Genomic DNA, 19,977 nt, shown 5'->3' on the forward strand with positions numbered 1-19,977 from the left:
CTATTGATAAGGCGAATATAGCACATTTTGAATGAGAAGTTTTCTTCAATCAAACATAGAGGAACCCAAATGATGATCTCATTCAGCTAGTAAAAATGTTGTTTTATATTAGTATGGAAATCGTGAAAAGAAAATGTGTTTCATGCTGATTTACAACAGTTGATCTCCAATCGTAAAATATAAGCTTTTGGTCGGAGGCATCACAGGTACTGATCAAATTCTAATTTTTGAACATTGTTCACAAATCATATGATATGCTTTCTATACATAAACTGTATTGTTGGATCAATAATGAGTAAAAAGTGACTATCTCAATTTCAGGACATATAAAAGAGACAGAAGTAGAAACTCATGTTTCAAATGCTGAGAGGCAACAACTGTTCATGATTTTCACCTCCACTAATTATATTTATTTTTATAATCGATATGTTTATATTTTCCTATAAATATACAGAGACATATAGCTATATATACAGAGATACATATGTACAGGTTGATTTTTACATGTTTATAAGTAAATGTGATGTTGTTCCAAATAAAACTTCTAAGAACTGAATGGAAAAGAAAATTGTAAAGTTCAGATAAGTCCCACTGAAATTTGTACTCAGATCCCTGTTTTCAGAGTCCAGAGTGCTAACCATGACACCATCCACCCTCCCGTACCAGGGTGAGCTTTCCATTTTGACAGAAGAGATTTGCCTCAGGGGGCAACTTATCTTTCATTGAAAAATATTATCTCACATAAAAACCACTGTTCAACAGAGTTATAACGTTATTTGAGTCTTTTGGGCAACATCCTTCCCCAACATAGTTCAATATGCAAAAGTTTACCAGAATAGGAAAGCAATCCAATTCAGTTTCTCTTTGACAGTAGAATATTAAAAACTGTGACATTTCCACATTCCTGCAGCAGTTTATGCTCCTTTCACATGGGAGGTTCCATGGTGTAATGGTTAGCACTTTGGACTTTGAATCCAATGATCCGAGTTCAAATCTCGGTGGGAACATTTTATGACTCTTGACCAAATCATTTTCTTTCAAGTGTATTCATTAATATCACATATCTAATACCGGTAGGGTGAACAATTAATTTATTGAGTATACTCTAAAAGTTTATTAGATGTGAGCAAATAATAGAAATTTTACAATACCTGGAAACTAAATGGCTCAAAATAATGAGAGATTTTACAAACTCACTCTGGTTTCTCAAACTCATCACAGGGGCCTGATGCAAGACATTACTTTTTAAAATCTTACTGTTATTGTTAAGGGGAACAAGGAACTTTTTCATTGCAAAGCATTCATTAAAACAAAACTTGAGGAGTCAAACTTTGTATTACGGGGACCGAAGATGTGCAGTTTGAATAATAATCTTGAAATTCAGACGTACAAAGATTTTACACACTGATTTTCAACAGTAAATCCACAACCAAAAAAGTTGAATCTTTTGAAAGACATGTCAAAGGTGTGAATCTGAAATTCACTTTTAAAGACATTCACAATGAAATGCACTGTGTAAGTCCAGCATGTTGTCAGCTAAGAAATCAGCAAAACTCAACTATCTCATTACTGGCCATATAGATGAGAAAGGAAAATAAACTCATGTTTACAATGTGGATGTGAAAGAACAGTTTCTAGGTTCAGCTTCAATATTTATGTTAATGAATAATTGATATGTTCATATTGTCTAACAGCTATCTAGACAGATAAAGCTATGTATGCATCTATACATACTTATGCGTTCATACGCATCAGTATAAAACATTGATATTATGTTTTTTCTAGACCAAATTCTAAAAAGTGAGTTAAACAGTGAATCTCATAATTGTAGTAGGTCCCACCGAGATTTGAACTCGGATCGCTGGATTCAGACTCCAGAGTGCTAACCATTACACCATGGAACCCTCTCACACAAGAGTGACTTTTCCATTGAGACAAAAGAGAGCGCATCAGTGATGGCCTTCTCTTATATTGATAAAAAGATATCTCATTTGAATGGTCATAGTGGATAGAGCTTTAATGTGATTTGATTCTTTTCAGCTATATTCTCTATAAAAGTGTTAAATATTCAAATGTTTATCTGAATATAAAAGTTATATCACAATGTTCATCTTTGCCTGTAGCATAATAAAACAGTCTACATTTCCAGACTACTGAAGCAATGTCTCTGTCTCCTGCATGGGTGGCTCCATAGAGCAATGGTTGGCAATTTAGACTTTGCATCCAATGATCCGATTTGAAACCTTGGAGGGACTTTTTTTATTACTCTTGAGCTTTTCCATTTCTTCATCTTTGTTCATTGATAGCTCAAATCCAACACCAGTAGGTTGAAAGAGTCAATTATTGAATGCTTTCAAAATGTCCATCAGCTTGAACAAGTTACATCAATACAAACTTTAAAATACTTTGACATCAAATTTCTTCACAAAGTAGTTAGCCATTATAAAATCATATTCTGATTTTCTCAAACGCATTTCAGATGGGTGATTCACAGCATCACTTTTTTAAGCTTTCCCGCTATTGATAAGGCGAATATAGCACATTTTGAATGAGAAGTTTTCTTCAATCAAACATAGAGGAACCCAAATGATGATCTCATTCAGCTAGTAAAAATGTTGTTTTATATTAGTATGGAAATCGTGAAAAGAAAATGTGTTTCATGCTGATTTACAACAGTTGATCTCCAATCGTAAAATATAAGCTTTTGGTCGGAGGCATCACAGGTACTGATCAAATTCTAATTTTTGAACATTGTTCACAAATCATATGATATGCTTTCTATACATAAACTGTATTGTTGGATCAATAATGAGTAAAAAGTGACTATCTCAATTTCAGGACATATAAAAGAGGAAGAAGTAGAAACTCATGTTTCAAATGCTGAGAGGCAACAACTGTTCATGATTTTCACCTCCACTAATTATATATATTTTTATAATCGATATGTTTATATTTTCCTATAAATATACAGAGACATATAGCTATATATACAGAGATACATATGTACAGGTTGATTTTTACATGTTTATAAGTAAATGTGATGTTGTTCCAAATAAAACTTCTAAGAACTGAATGGAAAAGAAAATTGTAAAGTTCAGATAAGTCCCACTGAAATTTGTACTCAGATCCCTGTTTTCAGAGTCCAGAGTGCTAACCATGACACCATCCACCCTCCCGTACCAGGGTGAGCTTTCCATTTTGACAGAAGAGATTTGCCTCAGGGGGCAACTTATCTTTCATTGAAAAATATTATCTCACATAAAAACCACTGTTCAACAGAGTTATAACGTTATTTGAGTCTTTTGGGCAACATCCTTCCCCAACATAGTTCAATATGCAAAAGTTTACCAGAATAGGAAAGCAATCCAATTCAGTTTCTCTTTGACAGTAGAATATTAAAAACTTTGACATTTCCACATTCCTGTAGCAGTTTATGCTCCTTTCACATGGGAGGTTCCATGGTGTAATGGTTAGCACTTTGGACTTTGAATCCAATGATCCGAGTTCAAATCTCGGTGGGAACATTTTATGACTCTTGACCAAATCATTTTCTTTCAAGTGTATTCATTAATATCACATATCTAATACCGGTAGGGTGAACAATTAATTTATTGAGTATACTCTAAAAGTTTATTAGATGTGAGCAAATAATAGAAATTTTACAATACCTGGAAACTAAATGGCTCAAAATAATGAGAGATTTTACAAACTCACTCTGGTTTCTCAAACTCATCACAGGGGCCTGATGCAAGACATTACTTTTTAAAATCTTACTGTTATTGTTAAGGGGAACAAGGAACTTTTTCATTGCAAAGCATTCATTAAAACAAAACTTGAGGAGTCAAACTTTGTATTACGGGGACCGAAGATGTGCAGTTTGAATAATAATCTTGAAATTCAGACGTACAAAGATTTTACACACTGATTTTCAACAGTAAATCCACAACCAAAAAAGTTGAATCTTTTGAAAGACATGTCAAAGGTGTGAATCTGAAATTCACTTTTAAAGACATTCACAATGAAATGCACTGTGTAAGTCCAGCATGTTGTCAGCTAAGAAATCAGCAAAACTGAACTATCTCATTACTGGCCATATAGATGAGAAAGGAAAATAAACTCATGTTTACAATGTGGATGTGAAAGAACAGTTTCTAGGTTCAGCTTCAATATTTATGTTAATGAATAATTGATATGTTCATATTGTCTAACAGCTATCTAGACGGATAAAGCTATGTATGCATCTATACATACTTATGCGTTCATACGCATCAGTATAAAACATTGATATTATGTTTTTTCTAGACCAAATTCTAAAAAGTGAGTTAAACAGTGAATCTCATAATTGTAGTAGGTCCCACCGAGATTTGAACTCGGATCGCTGGATTCAGACTCCAGAGTGCTAACCATTACACCATGGAACCCTCTCACACAAGAGTGACTTTTCCATTGAGACAAAAGAGAGCGCATCAGTGATGGCCTTCTCTTATATTGATAAAAAGATATCTCATTTGAATGGTCATAGTGGATAGAGCTTTAATGTGATTTGATTCTTTTCAGCTATATTCTCTATAAAAGTGTTAAATATTCAAATGTTTATCTGAATATAAAAGTTATATCACAATGTTCATCTTTGCCTGTAGCATAATAAAACAGTCTACATTTCCAGACTACTGAAGCAATGTCTCTGTCTCCTGCATGGGTGGCTCCATAGAGCAATGGTTGGCAATTTGGACTTTGCATCCAATGATCCGATTTGAAACCTTGGAGGGACTTTTTTTATTACTCTTGAGCTTTTCCATTTCTTCATCTTTGTTCATTGATAGCTCAAATCCAACACCAGTAGGTTGAAAGAGTCAATTATTGAATGCTTTCAAAATGTCCATCAGCTTGAACAAGTTACATCAATACAAACTTTAAAATACTTTGACATCAAATTTCTTCACAAAGTAGTTAGCCATTATAAAATCATATTCTGATTTTCTCAAACGCATTTCAGATGGGTGATTCACAGCATCACTTTTTTAAGCTTTCCCGCTATTGATAAGGCGAATATAGCACATTTTGAATGAGAAGTTTTCTTCAATCAAACATAGAGGAACCCAAATGATGATCTCATTCAGCTAGTAAAAATGTTGTTTTATATTAGTATGGAAATCGTGAAAAGAAAATGTGTTTCATGCTGATTTACAACAGTTGATCTCCAATCGTAAAATATAAGCTTTTGGTCGGAGGTATCACAGGTACTGATCAAATTCTAATTTTTGAACATTGTTCACAAATCATATGATATGCTTTCTATACATAAACTGTATTGTTGGATCAATAATGAGTAAAAAGTGACTATCTCAATTTCAGGACATATAAAAGAGGAAGAAGTAGAAACTCATGTTTCAAATGCTGAGAGGCAACAACTGTTCATGATTTTCACCTCCACTAATTATATTTATTTTTATAATCGATATGTTTATATTTTCCTATAAATATACAGAGACATATAGCTATATATACAGAGATACATATGTACAGGTTGATTTTTACATGTTTATAAGTAAATGTGATGTTGTTCCAAATAAAACTTCTAAGAACTGAATGGAAAAGAAAATTGTAAAGTTCAGATAAGTCCCACTGAAATTTGTACTCAGATCCCTGTTTTCAGAGTCCAGAGTGCTAACCATGACACCATCCACCCTCCCCCCTCCCGTACCAGGGTGAGCTTTCCATTTTGACAGAAGAGATTTGCCTCAGGGGGCAACTTATCTTTCATTGAAAAATATTATCTCACATAAAAACCACTGTTCAACAGAGTTATAACGTTATTTGAGTCTTTTGGGCAACATCCTTCCCCAACATAGTTCAATATGCAAAAGTTTACCAGAATAGGAAAGCAATCCAATTCAGTTTCTCTTTGACAGTAGAATATTAAAAACTTTGACATTTCCACATTCCTGCAGCAGTTTATGCTCCTTTCACATGGGAGGTTCCATGGTGTAATGGTTAGCACTTTGGACTTTGAATCCAATGATCCGAGTTCAAATCTCGGTGGGACCATTTTATGACTCTTGACCAAATCATTTTCTTTCAAGTGTATTCATTAATATCACATATCTAATACCGGTAGGGTGAACAATTAATGTATTGATTATACTCTAAAAGTTTATTAGATGTGAGCAAATAATAGAAATTTTACAATACCTGGAAACTAAATGGCTCAAAATAATGAGAGATTTTACAAACTCACTCTGGTTTCTCAAACTCATCACAGGGGCCTGATGCAAGACATTACTTTTTAAAATCTTACTGTTATTGTTAAGGGGAACAAGGAACTTTTTCACTGCAAAGCATTCATTAAAACAAAACTTGAGGAGTCAAACTTTGTATTACGGGGACCGAAGATGTGCAGTTTGAATAATAATCTTGAAATTCAGACGTACAAAGATTTTACACACTGATTTTCAACAGTAAATCCACAACCAAAAAAGTTGAATCTTTTGAAAGACATGTCAAAGGTGTGAATCTGAAATTCACTTTTAAAGACATTCATAATGAAATGCACTGTGTAAGTCCAGCATGTTGTCAGCTAAGAAATCAGCAAAACTGAACTATCTCATTACTGGCCATATAGATGAGAAAGGAAAATAAACTCATGTTTACAATGTGGATGTGAAAGAACAGTTTCTAGGTTCAGCTTCAATATTTATGTTAATGAATAATTGATATGTTCATATTGTCTAACAGCTATCTAGACGGATAAAGCTATGTATGCATCTATACATACTTATGCGTTCATACGCATCAGTATAAAACATTGATATTATGTTTTTTCTAGACCAAATTCTAAAAAATGAGTTAAACAGTGAATCTCATAATTGTAGTAGGTCCCACCGAGATTTGAACTCGGATCGCTGGATTCAGAGTCCAGAGTGCTAACCATTACACCATGGAACCCTCTCACACAAGATTGACTTTTCCATTGAGACAAAAGAGAGCGCATCAGTGATGGCCTTCTCTTATATTGATAAAAAGATATCTCATTTGAATGGTCATAGTGGATAGAGCTTTAATGTGATTTGATTCTTTTCAGCTATATTCTCTATAAAAGTGTTAAATATTCAAATGTTTATCTGAATATAAAAGTTATATCACAATGTTCATCTTTGCCTGTAGCATAATAAAACAGTCTACATTTCCAGACTACTGAAGCAATGTCTCTGTCTCCTGCATGGGTGGCTCCATAGAGCAATGGTTGGCAATTTGGACTTTGCATCCAATGATCCGATTTGAAACCTTGGAGGGACTTTTTTTATTACTCTTGAGCTTTTCCATTTCTTCATCTTTGTTCATTGATAGCTCAAATCCAACACCAGTAGGTTGAAAGAGTCAATTATTGAATGCTTTCAAAATGTCCATCAGCTTGAACAAGTTACATCAATACAAACTTTAAAATACTTTGACATCAAATTTCTTCACAAAGTAGTTAGCCATTATAAAATCATATTCTGATTTTCTCAAACGCATTTCAGATGGGTGATTCACAGCATCACTTTTTTAAGCTTTCCCGCTATTGATAAGGCGAAAATAGCACATTTTGAATGAGAAGTTTTCTTCAATCAAACATAGAGGAACCCAAATGATGATCTCATTCAGCTAGTAAAAATGTTGTTTTATATTAGTATGGAAACGTGAAAAGAAAATGTTTTTCATGCTGATTTACAACAGTTGATCTCCAATCGTAAAATATAAGCTTTTGGTCGGAGGCATCACAGGTACTGATCAAATTCTAATTTTTGAACATTGTTCACAAATCATATGATATGCTTTGTATACATAAACTGTATTGTTGGATCAATACTGAGTAAAAAGTGACTATCTCAATTTCAGGACATATAAAAGAGAAAGAAGTAGAAACTCATGTTTCAAATGCTGAGAGGCAACAACTGTTCATGATTTTCACCTCCACTAATTATATTTATTTTTATAATCTATATGTTTATATTTTCCTATAAATATACAGAGACATATAGCTATATATACAGAGATACATATGTACAGGTTGATTTTTACATGTTTATAAGTAAATGTGATGTTGTTCCAAATAAAACTTCTAAGAACTGAATGGAAAAGAAAATTGTAAAGTTCAGATAAGTCCCACTGAAATTTGTACTCAGATCCCTGTTTTCAGAGTCCAGAGTGCTAACCATGACACCATCCACCCTCCCCCCTCCCGTACCAGGGTGAGCTTTCCATTTTGACAGAAGAGATTTGCCTCAGGGGGCAACTTATCTTTCATTGAAAAATATTATCTCACATAAAAACCACTGTTCAACAGAGTTATAACGTTATTTGAGTCTTTTGGGCAACATCCTTCCCCAACATAGTTCAATATGCAAAAGTTTACCAGAATAGGAAAGCAATCCAATTCAGTTTCTCTTTGACAGTAGAATATTAAAAACTTTGACATTTCCACATTCCTGCAGCAGTTTATGCTCCTTTCACATGGGAGGTTCCATGGTGTAATGGTTAGCACTTTGGACTTTGAATCCAATGATCCGAGTTCAAATCTCGGTGGGACCATTTTATGACTCTTGACCAAATCATTTTCTTTCAAGTGTATTCATTAATATCACATATCTAATACCGGTAGGGTGAACAATTAATGTATTGATTATACTCTAAAAGTTTATTAGATGTGAGCAAATAATAGAAATTTTACAATACCTGGAAACTAAATGGCTCAAAATAATGAGAGATTTTACAAACTCACTCTGGTTTCTCAAACTCATCACAGGGGCCTGATGCAAGACATTACTTTTTAAAATCTTACTGTTATTGTTAAGGGGAACAAGGAACTTTTTCACTGCAAAGCATTCATTAAAACAAAACTTGAGGAGTCAAACTTTGTATTACGGGGACCGAAGATGTGCAGTTTGAATAATAATCTTGAAATTCAGACGTACAAAGATTTTACACACTGATTTTCAACAGTAAATCCACAACCAAAAAAGTTGAATCTTTTGAAAGACATGTCAAAGGTGTGAATCTGAAATTCACTTTTAAAGACATTCATAATGAAATGCACTGTGTAAGTCCAGCATGTTGTCAGCTAAGAAATCAGCAAAACTGAACTATCTCATTACTGGCCATATAGATGAGAAAGGAAAATAAACTCATGTTTACAATGTGGATGTGAAAGAACAGTTTCTAGGTTCAGCTTCAATATTTATGTTAATGAATAATTGATATGTTCATATTGTCTAACAGCTATCTAGACGGATAAAGCTATGTATGCATCTATACATACTTATGCGTTCATACGCATCAGTATAAAACATTGATATTATGTTTTTTCTAGACCAAATTCTAAAAAATGAGTTAAACAGTGAATCTCATAATTGTAGTAGGTCCCACCGAGATTTGAACTCGGATCGCTGGATTCAGAGTCCAGAGTGCTAACCATTACACCATGGAACCCTCTCACACAAGATTGACTTTTCCATTGAGACAAAAGAGAGCGCATCAGTGATGGCCTTCTCTTATATTGATAAAAAGATATCTCATTTGAATGGTCATAGTGGATAGAGCTTTAATGTGATTTGATTCTTTTCAGCTATATTCTCTATAAAAGTGTTAAATATTCAAATGTTTATCTGAATATAAAAGTTATATCACAATGTTCATCTTTGCCTGTAGCATAATAAAACAGTCTACATTTCCAGACTACTGAAGCAATGTCTCTGTCTCCTGCATGGGTGGCTCCATAGAGCAATGGTTGGCAATTTGGACTTTGCATCCAATGATCCGATTTGAAACCTTGGAGGGACTTTTTTTATTACTCTTGAGCTTTTCCATTTCTTCATCTTTGTTCATTGATAGCTCAAATCCAACACCAGTAGGTTGAAAGAGTCAATTATTGAATGCTTTCAAAATGTCCATCAGCTTGAACAAGTTACATCAATACAAACTTTAAAATACTTTGACATCAAATTTCTTCACAAAGTAGTTAGCCATTATAAAATCATATTCTGATTTTCTCAAACGCATTTCAGATGGGTGATTCACAGCATCACTTTTTTAAGCTTTCCCGCTATTGATAAGGCGAAAATAGCACATTTTGAATGAGAAGTTTTCTTCAATCAAACATAGAGGAACCCAAATGATGATCTCATTCAGCTAGTAAAAATGTTGTTTTATATTAGTATGGAAACGTGAAAAGAAAATGTTTTTCATGCTGATTTACAACAGTTGATCTCCAATCGTAAAATATAAGCTTTTGGTCGGAGGCATCACAGGTACTGATCAAATTCTAATTTTTGAACATTGTTCACAAATCATATGATATGCTTTGTATACATAAACTGTATTGTTGGATCAATACTGAGTAAAAAGTGACTATCTCAATTTCAGGACATATAAAAGAGAAAGAAGTAGAAACTCATGTTTCAAATGCTGAGAGGCAACAACTGTTCATGATTTTCACCTCCACTAATTATATTTATTTTTATAATCTATATGTTTATATTTTCCTATAAATATACAGAGACATATAGCTATATATACAGAGATACATATGTACAGGTTGATTTTTACATGTTTATAAGTAAATGTGATGTTGTTCCAAATAAAACTTCTAAGAACTGAATGGAAAAGAAAATTGTAAAGTTCAGATAAGTCCCACTGAAATTTGTACTCAGATCCCTGTTTTCAGAGTCCAGAGTGCTAACCCTGACACCATCCACCCTCCCGTACCAGGGTGAGCTTTACATTTTGACAGAAGAGATTTGCCTCAGGGGGCAACTTATCTTTCATTGAAAAATATTATCTCACATAAAAACCACTGTTCAACAGAGTTATAACGTTATTTGAGTCTTTTGGGCAACATCCTTCCCCAACATAGTTCAATATGCAAAAGTTTACCAGAATAGGAAAGCAATCCAATTCAGTTTCTCTTTGACAGTAGAATATTAAAAACTGTGACATTTCCACATTCCTGCAGCAGTTTATGCTCCTTTCACATGGGAGGTTCCATGGTGTAATGGTTAGCACTTTGGACTTTGAATCCAATGATCTGAGTTCAAATCTCGGTGGGAACATTTTATGACTCTTGACCAAATCATTTTCTTTCAAGTGTATTCATTAATATCACATATCTAATACCGGTAGGGTGAACAATTAATTTATTGAGTATACTCTAAAAGTTTATTAGATGTGAGCAAATAATAGAAATTTTACAATACCTGGAAACTAAATGGCTCAAAATAATGAGAGATTTTACAAACTCACTCTGGTTTCTCAAACTCATCACAGGGGCCTGATGCAAGACATTACTTTTTAAAATCTTACTGTTATTGTTAAGGGGAACAAGGAACTTTTTCATTGCAAAGCATTCATTAAAACTAAACTTGAGGAGTCAAACTTTGTATTACGGGGACCGAAGATGTGCAGTTTGAATAATAATCTTGAAATTCAGACGTACAAAGATTTTACACACTGATTTTCAACAGTAAATCCACAACCAAAAAAGTTGAATCTTTTGAAAGACATGTCAAAGGTGTGAATCTGAAATTCACTTTTAAAGACATTCACAATGAAATGCACTGTGTAAGTCCAGCATGTTGTCAGCTAAGAAATCAGCAAAACTGAACTATCTCATTACTGGCCATATAGATGAGAAAGGAAAATAAACTCATGTTTACAATGTGGATGTGAAAGAACAGTTTCTAGGTTCAGCTTCAATATTTATGTTAATGAATAATTGATATGTTCATATTGTCTAACAGCTATCTAGAAGGATAAAGCTATGTATGCATCTATACATACTTATGCGTTCATACGCATCAGTATAAAACATTGATATTATGTTTTTTCTAGACCAAATTCTAAAAAATGAGTTAAACAGTGAATCTCATAATTGTAGTAGGTCCCACCGAGATTTGAACTCGGATCGCTGGATTCAGAGTCCAGAGTGCTAACCATTACACCATGGAACCCTCTCACACAAGAGTGACTTTTCCATTGAGACAAAAGAGAGCGCATCAGTGATGGCCTTCTCTTATATTGATAAAAAGATATCTCATTTGAATGGTCATAGTGGATAGAGCTTTAATGTGATTTGATTCTTTTCAGCTATATTCTCTATAAAAGTGTTAAATATTCAAATGTTTATCTGAATATAAAAGTTATATCACAATGTTCATCTTTGCCTGTAGCATAATAAAACAGTCTACATTTCCAGACTACTGAAGCAATGTCTCTGTCTCCTGCATGGGTGGCTCCATAGAGCAATGGTTGGCAATTTGGACTTTGCATCCAATGATCCGATTTGAAACCTTGGAGGGACTTTTTTTATTACTCTTGAGCTTTTCCATTTCTTCATCTTTGTTCATTGATAGCTCAAATCCAACACCAGTAGGTTGAAAGAGTCAATTATTGAATGCTTTCAAAATGTCCATCAGCTTGAACAAGTTACATCAATACAAACTTTAAAATACTTTGACATCAAATTTCTTCACAAAGTAGTTAGCCATTATAAAATCATATTCTGATTTTCTCAAACGCATTTCAGATGGGTGATTCACAGCATCACTTTTTTAAGCTTTCCCGCTATTGATAAGGCGAAAATAGCACATTTTGAATGAGAAGTTTTCTTCAATCAAACATAGAGGAACCCAAATGATGATCTCATTCAGCTAGTAAAAATGTTGTTTTATATTAGTATGGAAACGTGAAAAGAAAATGTTTTTCATGCTGATTTACAACAGTTGATCTCCAATCGTAAAATATAAGCTTTTGGTCGGAGGCATCACAGGTACTGATCAAATTCTAATTTTTGAACATTGTTCACAAATCATATGATATGCTTTGTATACATAAACTGTATTGTTGGATCAATACTGAGTAAAAAGTGACTATCTCAATTTCAGGACATATAAAAGAGAAAGAAGTAGAAACTCATGTTTCAAATGCTGAGAGGCAACAACTGTTCATGATTTTCACCTCCACTAATTATATTTATTTTTATAATCTATATGTTTATATTTTCCTATAAATATACAGAGACATATAGCTATATATACAGAGATACATATGTACAGGTTGATTTTTACATGTTTATAAGTAAATGTGATGTTGTTCCAAATAAAACTTCTAAGAACTGAATGGAAAAGAAAATTGTAAAGTTCAGATAAGTCCCACTGAAATTTGTACTCAGATCCCTGTTTTCAGAGTCCAGAGTGCTAACCCTGACACCATCCACCCTCCCGTACCAGGGTGAGCTTTACATTTTGACAGAAGAGATTTGCCTCAGGGGGCAACTTATCTTTCATTGAAAAATATTATCTCACATAAAAACCACTGTTCAACAGAGTTATAACGTTATTTGAGTCTTTTGGGCAACATCCTTCCCCAACATAGTTCAATATGCAAAAGTTTACCAGAATAGGAAAGCAATCCAATTCAGTTTCTCTTTGACAGTAGAATATTAAAAACTTTGACATTTCCACATTCCTGCAGCAGTTTATGCTCCTTTCACATGGGAGGTTCCATGGTGTAATGGTTAGCACTTTGGACTTTGAATCCAATGATCCGAGTTCAAATCTCGGTGGGAACATTTTATGACTCTTGACCAAATCATTTTCTTTCAAGTGTATTCATTAATATCACATATCTAATACCGGTAGGGTGAACAATTAATTTATTGATTATACTCTAAAAGTTTATTAGATGTGAGCAAATAATAGAAATTTTACAATACCTGGAAACTAAATGGCTCAAAATAATGAGAGATTTTACAAACTCACTCTGGTTTCTCAAACTCATCACAGGGGCCTGATGCAAGACATTACTTTTTAAAATCTTACTGTTATTGTTAAGGGAAACAAGGAACTTTTTCATTGCAAAGCATTCATTAAAACAAAACTTGTGGAGTCAAACTTTGTATTACGGGGACCGAAGATGTGCAGTTTGAATAATAATCTTGAAATTCAGACGTACAAAGATTTTACACACTGATTTTCAACAGTAAATCCACAACCAAAAAAGTTGAATCTTTTGAAAGACATGTCAAAGGTGTGAATCTGAAATTCACTTTTAAAGACATTCACAATGAAATGCACTGTGTAAGTCCAGCATGTTGTCAGCTAAGAAATCAGCAAAACTGAACTATCTCATTACTGGCCATATAGATGAGAAAGGAAAATAAACTCATGTTTACAATGTGGATGTGAAAGAACAGTTTCTAGGTTCAGCTTCAATATTTATGTTAATGAATAATTGATATGTTCATATTGTCTAACAGCTATCTAGACGGATAAAGCTATGTATGCATCTATACATACTTATGCGTTCATACGCATCAGTATAAAACATTGATATTATGTTTTTTCTAGACCAAATTCTAAAAAGTGAGTTAAACAGTGAATCTCATAATTGTAGTAGGTCCCACCGAGATTTGAACTCGGATCGCTGGATTCAGAGTCCAGAGTGCTAACCATTACACCATGGAACCCTGTCACACAAGAGTGACTTTTCCATTGAGACAAAAGAGAGCGCATCAGTGATGGCCTTCTCTTATATTGATAAAAAGATATCTCATTTGAATGGTCATAGTGGATAGAGCTTTAATGTGATTTGATTCTTTTCAGCTATATTCTCTATAAAAGTGTTAAATATTCAAATGTTTATCTGAATATAAAAGTTATATCACAATGTTCATCTTTGCCTGTAGCATAATAAAACAGTCTACATTTCCAGACTACTGAAGCAATGTCTCTGTCTCCTGCATGGGTGGCTCCATAGAGCAATGGTTGGCAATTTGGACTTTGCATCCAATGATCCGATTTGAAACCTTGGAGGGACTTTTTTTATTACTCTTGAGCTTTTCCATTTCTTCATCTTTGTTCATTGATAGCTCAAATCCAACACCAGTAGGTTGAAAGAGTCAATTATTGAATGCTTTCAAAATGTCCATCAGCTTGAACAAGTTACATCAATACAAACTTTAAAATACTTTGACATCAAATTTCTTCACAAAGTAGTTAACCATTATAAAATCATATTCTGATTTTCTCAAACGCATTTCAGATGGGTGATTCACAGCATCACTTTTTTAAGCTTTCCCGCTTTTGATAAGGCGAATATAGCACATTTTGAATGAGAAGTTTTCTTCAATCAAACATAGAGGAACCCAAATGATGATCTCATTCAGCTAGTAAAAATGTTGTTTTATATTAGTATGGAAATCGTGAAAAGAAAATGTGTTTCATGCTGATTTACAACAGTTGATCTCCAATCGTAAAATATAAGCTTTTGGTCGGAGGCATCACAGGTACTGATCAAATTCTAATTTTTGAACATTGTTCACAAATCATATGATATGCTTTCTATACATAAACTGTATTGTTGGATCAATAATGAGTAAAAAGTGACTATCTCAATTTCAGGACATATAAAAGAGAAAGAAGTAGAAACTTATGTTTCAAATGCTGAGAGGCAACAAATGTTCATGATTTTCACCTCCACTAATTATATTTATTTTTATAATCGATATGTTTATATTTTCCTATAAATATACAGAGACATATAGCTATATATACAGAGATACATATGTAAAGGTTGATTTTTACATGTTTATAAGTAAATGTGATGTTGTTCCAAATAAAACTTCTAAGAACTGAATGGAAAAGAAAATTGTAAAGTTCAGATAAGTCCCACTGAAATTTGTACTCAGATCCCTGTTTTCAGAGTCCAGAGTGCTAACCATGACACCATCCACCCTCCCGTACCAGGGTGAGATTTCCATTTTGACATAAGAGATTTGCCTCAGGGGGCAACTTATCTTTCATTGAAAAATATTATCTCACATAAAAACCACTGTTCAACAGAGTTATAACGTTATTTGAGTCTTTTGGGCAACATCCTTCCCCAACATAGTTCAATATGCAAAAGTTTACCAGAATAGGAAAGCAATCCAATTCAGTTTCTCTTTGACAGTAGAATATTAAAAACTTTGACATTTCCACATTCCTGCAGCAGTTTATGCTTCTTTCACATGGGAGGTTCCATGGTGTAATGGTTAGCACTTCGGACTTTGAATCCAATGATCCGAGTTCAAATATCGGTGGGAACATTTTATGACTCTTGACCAAATCATTTTCTTTCAAGTGTATTCATTAATATCACATATCTAATACCGGTAGGGTGAACAATTAATTTATTGAGTATACTCTAAAAGTTTATTAGATGTGAGCAAATAATAGAAATTTTACAATACCTGGAAACTAAATGGCTCAAAATAATGAGAGATTTTACAAACTCACTCTGGTTTCTCAAACTCATCAGAGGGGCCTGATGCAAGACATTACTTTTTAAAATCTTACTGTTATTGTTAAGGGGAACAAGGAACTTTTTCATTGCAAAGCATTCATTAAAACAAAACTTGAGGAGTCAAACTTTGTATTACGGGGACCGAAGATGTGCAGTTTGAATAATAATCTTGAAATTCAGATGTACAAAGATTTTACACACTGATTTTCAACAGTAAATCCACAACCAAAAAAGTTGAATCTTTTGAAAGACATGTCAAAGGTGTGAATCTGAAATTCACTTTTAAAGACATTCACAATGAAATGCACTGTGTAAGTCCAGCATGTTGTCAGCTAAGAAATCAGCAAAACTGAACTATCTCATTACTGGCCATATAGATGAGAAAGGAAAATAAACTCATGTTTACAATGTGGATGTGAAAGAACAGTTTCTAGGTTCAGCTTCAATATTTATGTTAATGAATAATTGATATGTTCATATTGTCTAACAGCTATCTAGACGGATAAAGCTATGTATGCATCTATACATACTTATGCGTTCATACGCATCAGTATAAAACATTGATATTATGTTTTTTCTAGACCAAATTCTAAAAAGTGAGTTAAACTGTGAATCTCATAATTGTAGTAGGTCCCACCGAGATTTGAACTCGGATCGCTGGATTCAGAGTCCAGAGTGCTAACCATTACACCATGGAACCCTCTCACACAAGAGTGACTTTTCCATTGAGACAAAAGAAAGCGCATCAGTGATGGCCTTCTCTTATATTGATAAAAAGATATCTCATTTGAATGGTCATAGTGGATAGAGCTTTAATGTGATTTGATTCTTTTCAGCTATATTCTCTATAAAAGTGTTAAATATTCAAATGTTTATCTGAATATAAAAGTTATATCACAATGTTCATCTTTGCCTGTAGCATAATAAAACAGTCTACATTTCCAGACTACTGAAGCAATGTCTCTGTCTCCTGCATGGGTGGCTCCATAGAGCAATGGTTGGCAATTTGGACTTTGCATCCAATGATCCGATTTGAAACCTTGGAGGGACTTTTTTTATTACTCTTGAGCTTTTCCATTTCTTCATCTTTGTTCATTGATAGCTCAAATCCAACACCAGTAGGTTGAAAGAGTCAATTATTGAATGCTTTCAAAATGTCCATCAGCTTGAACAAGTTACATCAATACAAACTTTAAAATACTTTGACATCAAATTTCTTCACAAAGTAGTTAGCCATTATAAAATCATATTCTGATTTTCTCAAACGCATTTCAGATGGGTGATTCACAGCATCACTTTTTTAAGCTTTCCCGCTATTGATAAGGCGAATATAGCACATTTTGAATGAGAAGTTTTCTTCAATCAAACATAGAGGAACCCAAATGATGATCTCATTCAGCTAGTAAAAATGTTGTTTTATATTAGTATGGAAATCGTGAAAAGAAAATGTGTTTCATGCTGATTTACAACAGTTGATCTCCAATCGTAAAATATAAGCTTTTGGTCGGAGGCATCACAGGTACTGATCAAATTCTAATTTTTGAACATTGTTCACAAATCATATGATATGCTTTCTATACATAAACTGTATTGTTGGATCAATAATGAGTAAAAAGTGACTATCTCAATTTCAGGACATATAAAAGAGAAAGAAGTAGAAACTCATGTTTCAAATGCTGAGAGGCAACAACTGTTCATGATTTTCACCTCCACTAATTATATTTATTTTTATAATCTATATGTTTATATTTTCCTATAAATATACAGAGACATATAGCTATATATACAGAGATACATATGTACAGGTTGATTTTTACATGTTTATAAGTAAATGTGATGTTGTTCCAAATAAAACTTCTAAGAACTGAATGGAAAAGAAAATTGTAAAGTTCAGATAAGTCCCACTGAAATTTGTACTCAGATCCCTGTTTTCAGAGTCCAGAGTGCTAACCCTGACACCATCCACCCTCCCGTACCAGGGTGAGCTTTACATTTTGACAGAAGAGATTTGCCTCAGGGGGCAACTTATCTTTCATTGAAAAATATTATCTCACATAAAAACCACTGTTCAACAGAGTTATAACGTTATTTGAGTCTTTTGGGCAACATCCTTCCCCAACATAGTTCAATATGCAAAAGTTTACCAGAATAGGAAAGCAATCCAATTCAGTTTCTCTTTGACAGTAGAATATTAAAAACTTTGACATTTCCACATTCCTGCAGCAGTTTATGCTCCTTTCACATGGGAGGTTCCATGGTGTAATGGTTAGCACTTTGGACTTTGAATCCAATGATCCGAGTTCAAATCTCGGTGGGAACATTTTATGACTCTTGACCAAATCATTTTCTTTCAAGTGTATTCATTAATATCACATATCTAATACCGGTAGGGTGAACAATTAATTTATTGATTATACTCTAAAAGTTTAATAGATGTGAGCAAATAATAGAAATTTTACAATACCTGGAAACTAAATGGCTCAAAATAATGAGAGATTTTACAAACTCACTCTGGTTTCTCAAACTCATCACAGGGGCCTGATGCAAGACATTACTTTTTAAAATCTTACTGTTATTGTTAAGGGAAACAAGGAACTTTTTCATTGCAAAGCATTCATTAAAACAAAACTTGTGGAGTCAAACTTTGTATTACGGGGACCGAAGATGTGCAGTTTGAATAATAATCTTGAAATTCAGACGTACAAAGATTTTACACACTGATTTTCAACAGTAAATCCACAACCAAAAAAGTTGAATCTTTTGAAAGACATGTCAAAGGTGTGAATCTGAAATTCACTTTTAAAGACATTCACAATGAAATGCACTGTGTAAGTCCAGCATGTTGTCAGCTAAGAAATCAGCAAAACTGAACTATCTCATTACTGGCCATATAGATGAGAAAGGAAAATAAACTCATGTTTACAATGTGGATGTGAAAGAACAGTTTCTAGGTTCAGCTTCAATATTTATGTTAATGAATAATTGATATGTTCATATTGTCTAACAGCTATCTAGACGGAGATAGCTATGTATGCATCTATACATACTTATGCGTTCATACGCATCAGTATAAAACATTGATATTATGTTTTTTCTAGACCAAATTCTAAAAAGTGAGTTAAACAGTGAATCTCATAATTGTAGTAGGTCCCACCGAGATTTGAACTCGGATCGCTGGATTCAGAGTCCAGAGTGCTAACCATTACACCATGGAACCCTCTCACACGAGAGTGACTTTTCCATTGAGACAAAAGAAAGCGCATCAGTGATGGCCTTCTCTTATATTGATAAAAAGATATCTCATTTGAATGGTCATAGTGGATAGAGCTTTAATGTGATTTGATTCTTTTCAGCTATATTCTCTATAAAAGTGTTAAATATTCAAATGTTTATCTGAATATAAAAGTTATATCACAATGTTCATCTTTGCCTGTAGCATAATAAAACAGTCTACATTTCCAGACTACTGAAGCAATGTCTCTGTCTCCTGCATGGGTGGCTCCATAGAGCAATGGTTGGCAATTTGGACTTTGCATCCAATGATCCGATTTGAAACCTTGGAGGGACTTTTTTTATTACTCTTGAGCTTTTCCATTTCTTCATCTTTGTTCATTGATAGCTCAAATCCAACACCAGTAGGTTGAAAGAGTCAATTATTGA

The 19,977-nt window shown here is 33.5% G+C and overlaps 8 non-coding genes across 8 annotated transcripts; 2 read left to right on the forward strand and 6 right to left on the reverse strand.

Moving 5' to 3' along the window:
* Positions 1-5,976: 5,976 nt before the first annotated feature.
* Positions 5,977-6,048, forward strand: TRNAQ-UUG (transfer RNA glutamine (anticodon UUG)). The gene has a single exon. It is a non-coding gene; the product is annotated as a tRNA-Gln (tRNA).
* Positions 6,049-6,873: 825 nt separating this feature from the next.
* Positions 6,874-6,945, reverse strand: TRNAQ-CUG (transfer RNA glutamine (anticodon CUG)). The gene has a single exon. It is a non-coding gene; the product is annotated as a tRNA-Gln (tRNA).
* Positions 6,946-8,499: 1,554 nt separating this feature from the next.
* On the forward strand, positions 8,500-8,571 carry TRNAQ-UUG (transfer RNA glutamine (anticodon UUG)). Its single transcript has one exon. It is a non-coding gene; the product is annotated as a tRNA-Gln (tRNA).
* Positions 8,572-9,396: 825 nt separating this feature from the next.
* TRNAQ-CUG (transfer RNA glutamine (anticodon CUG)) lies at positions 9,397-9,468 on the reverse strand. Its single transcript has one exon. It is a non-coding gene; the product is annotated as a tRNA-Gln (tRNA).
* Positions 9,469-11,912: 2,444 nt separating this feature from the next.
* Positions 11,913-11,984, reverse strand: TRNAQ-CUG (transfer RNA glutamine (anticodon CUG)). The gene has a single exon. It is a non-coding gene; the product is annotated as a tRNA-Gln (tRNA).
* Positions 11,985-14,428: 2,444 nt separating this feature from the next.
* Positions 14,429-14,500, reverse strand: TRNAQ-CUG (transfer RNA glutamine (anticodon CUG)). Its single transcript has one exon. It is a non-coding gene; the product is annotated as a tRNA-Gln (tRNA).
* A 2,445-nt stretch (positions 14,501-16,945) lies between these two features.
* On the reverse strand, positions 16,946-17,017 carry TRNAQ-CUG (transfer RNA glutamine (anticodon CUG)). Its single transcript has one exon. It is a non-coding gene; the product is annotated as a tRNA-Gln (tRNA).
* A 2,445-nt stretch (positions 17,018-19,462) lies between these two features.
* Positions 19,463-19,534, reverse strand: TRNAQ-CUG (transfer RNA glutamine (anticodon CUG)). Its single transcript has one exon. It is a non-coding gene; the product is annotated as a tRNA-Gln (tRNA).
* Positions 19,535-19,977: the final 443 nt, after the last annotated feature.

This window comes from Triturus cristatus, chromosome 5_2 (assembly GCF_964204655.1).
Source record: "Triturus cristatus chromosome 5_2, aTriCri1.1, whole genome shotgun sequence".
Taxonomy (NCBI): Eukaryota; Metazoa; Chordata; class Amphibia; order Caudata; family Salamandridae; genus Triturus; species Triturus cristatus.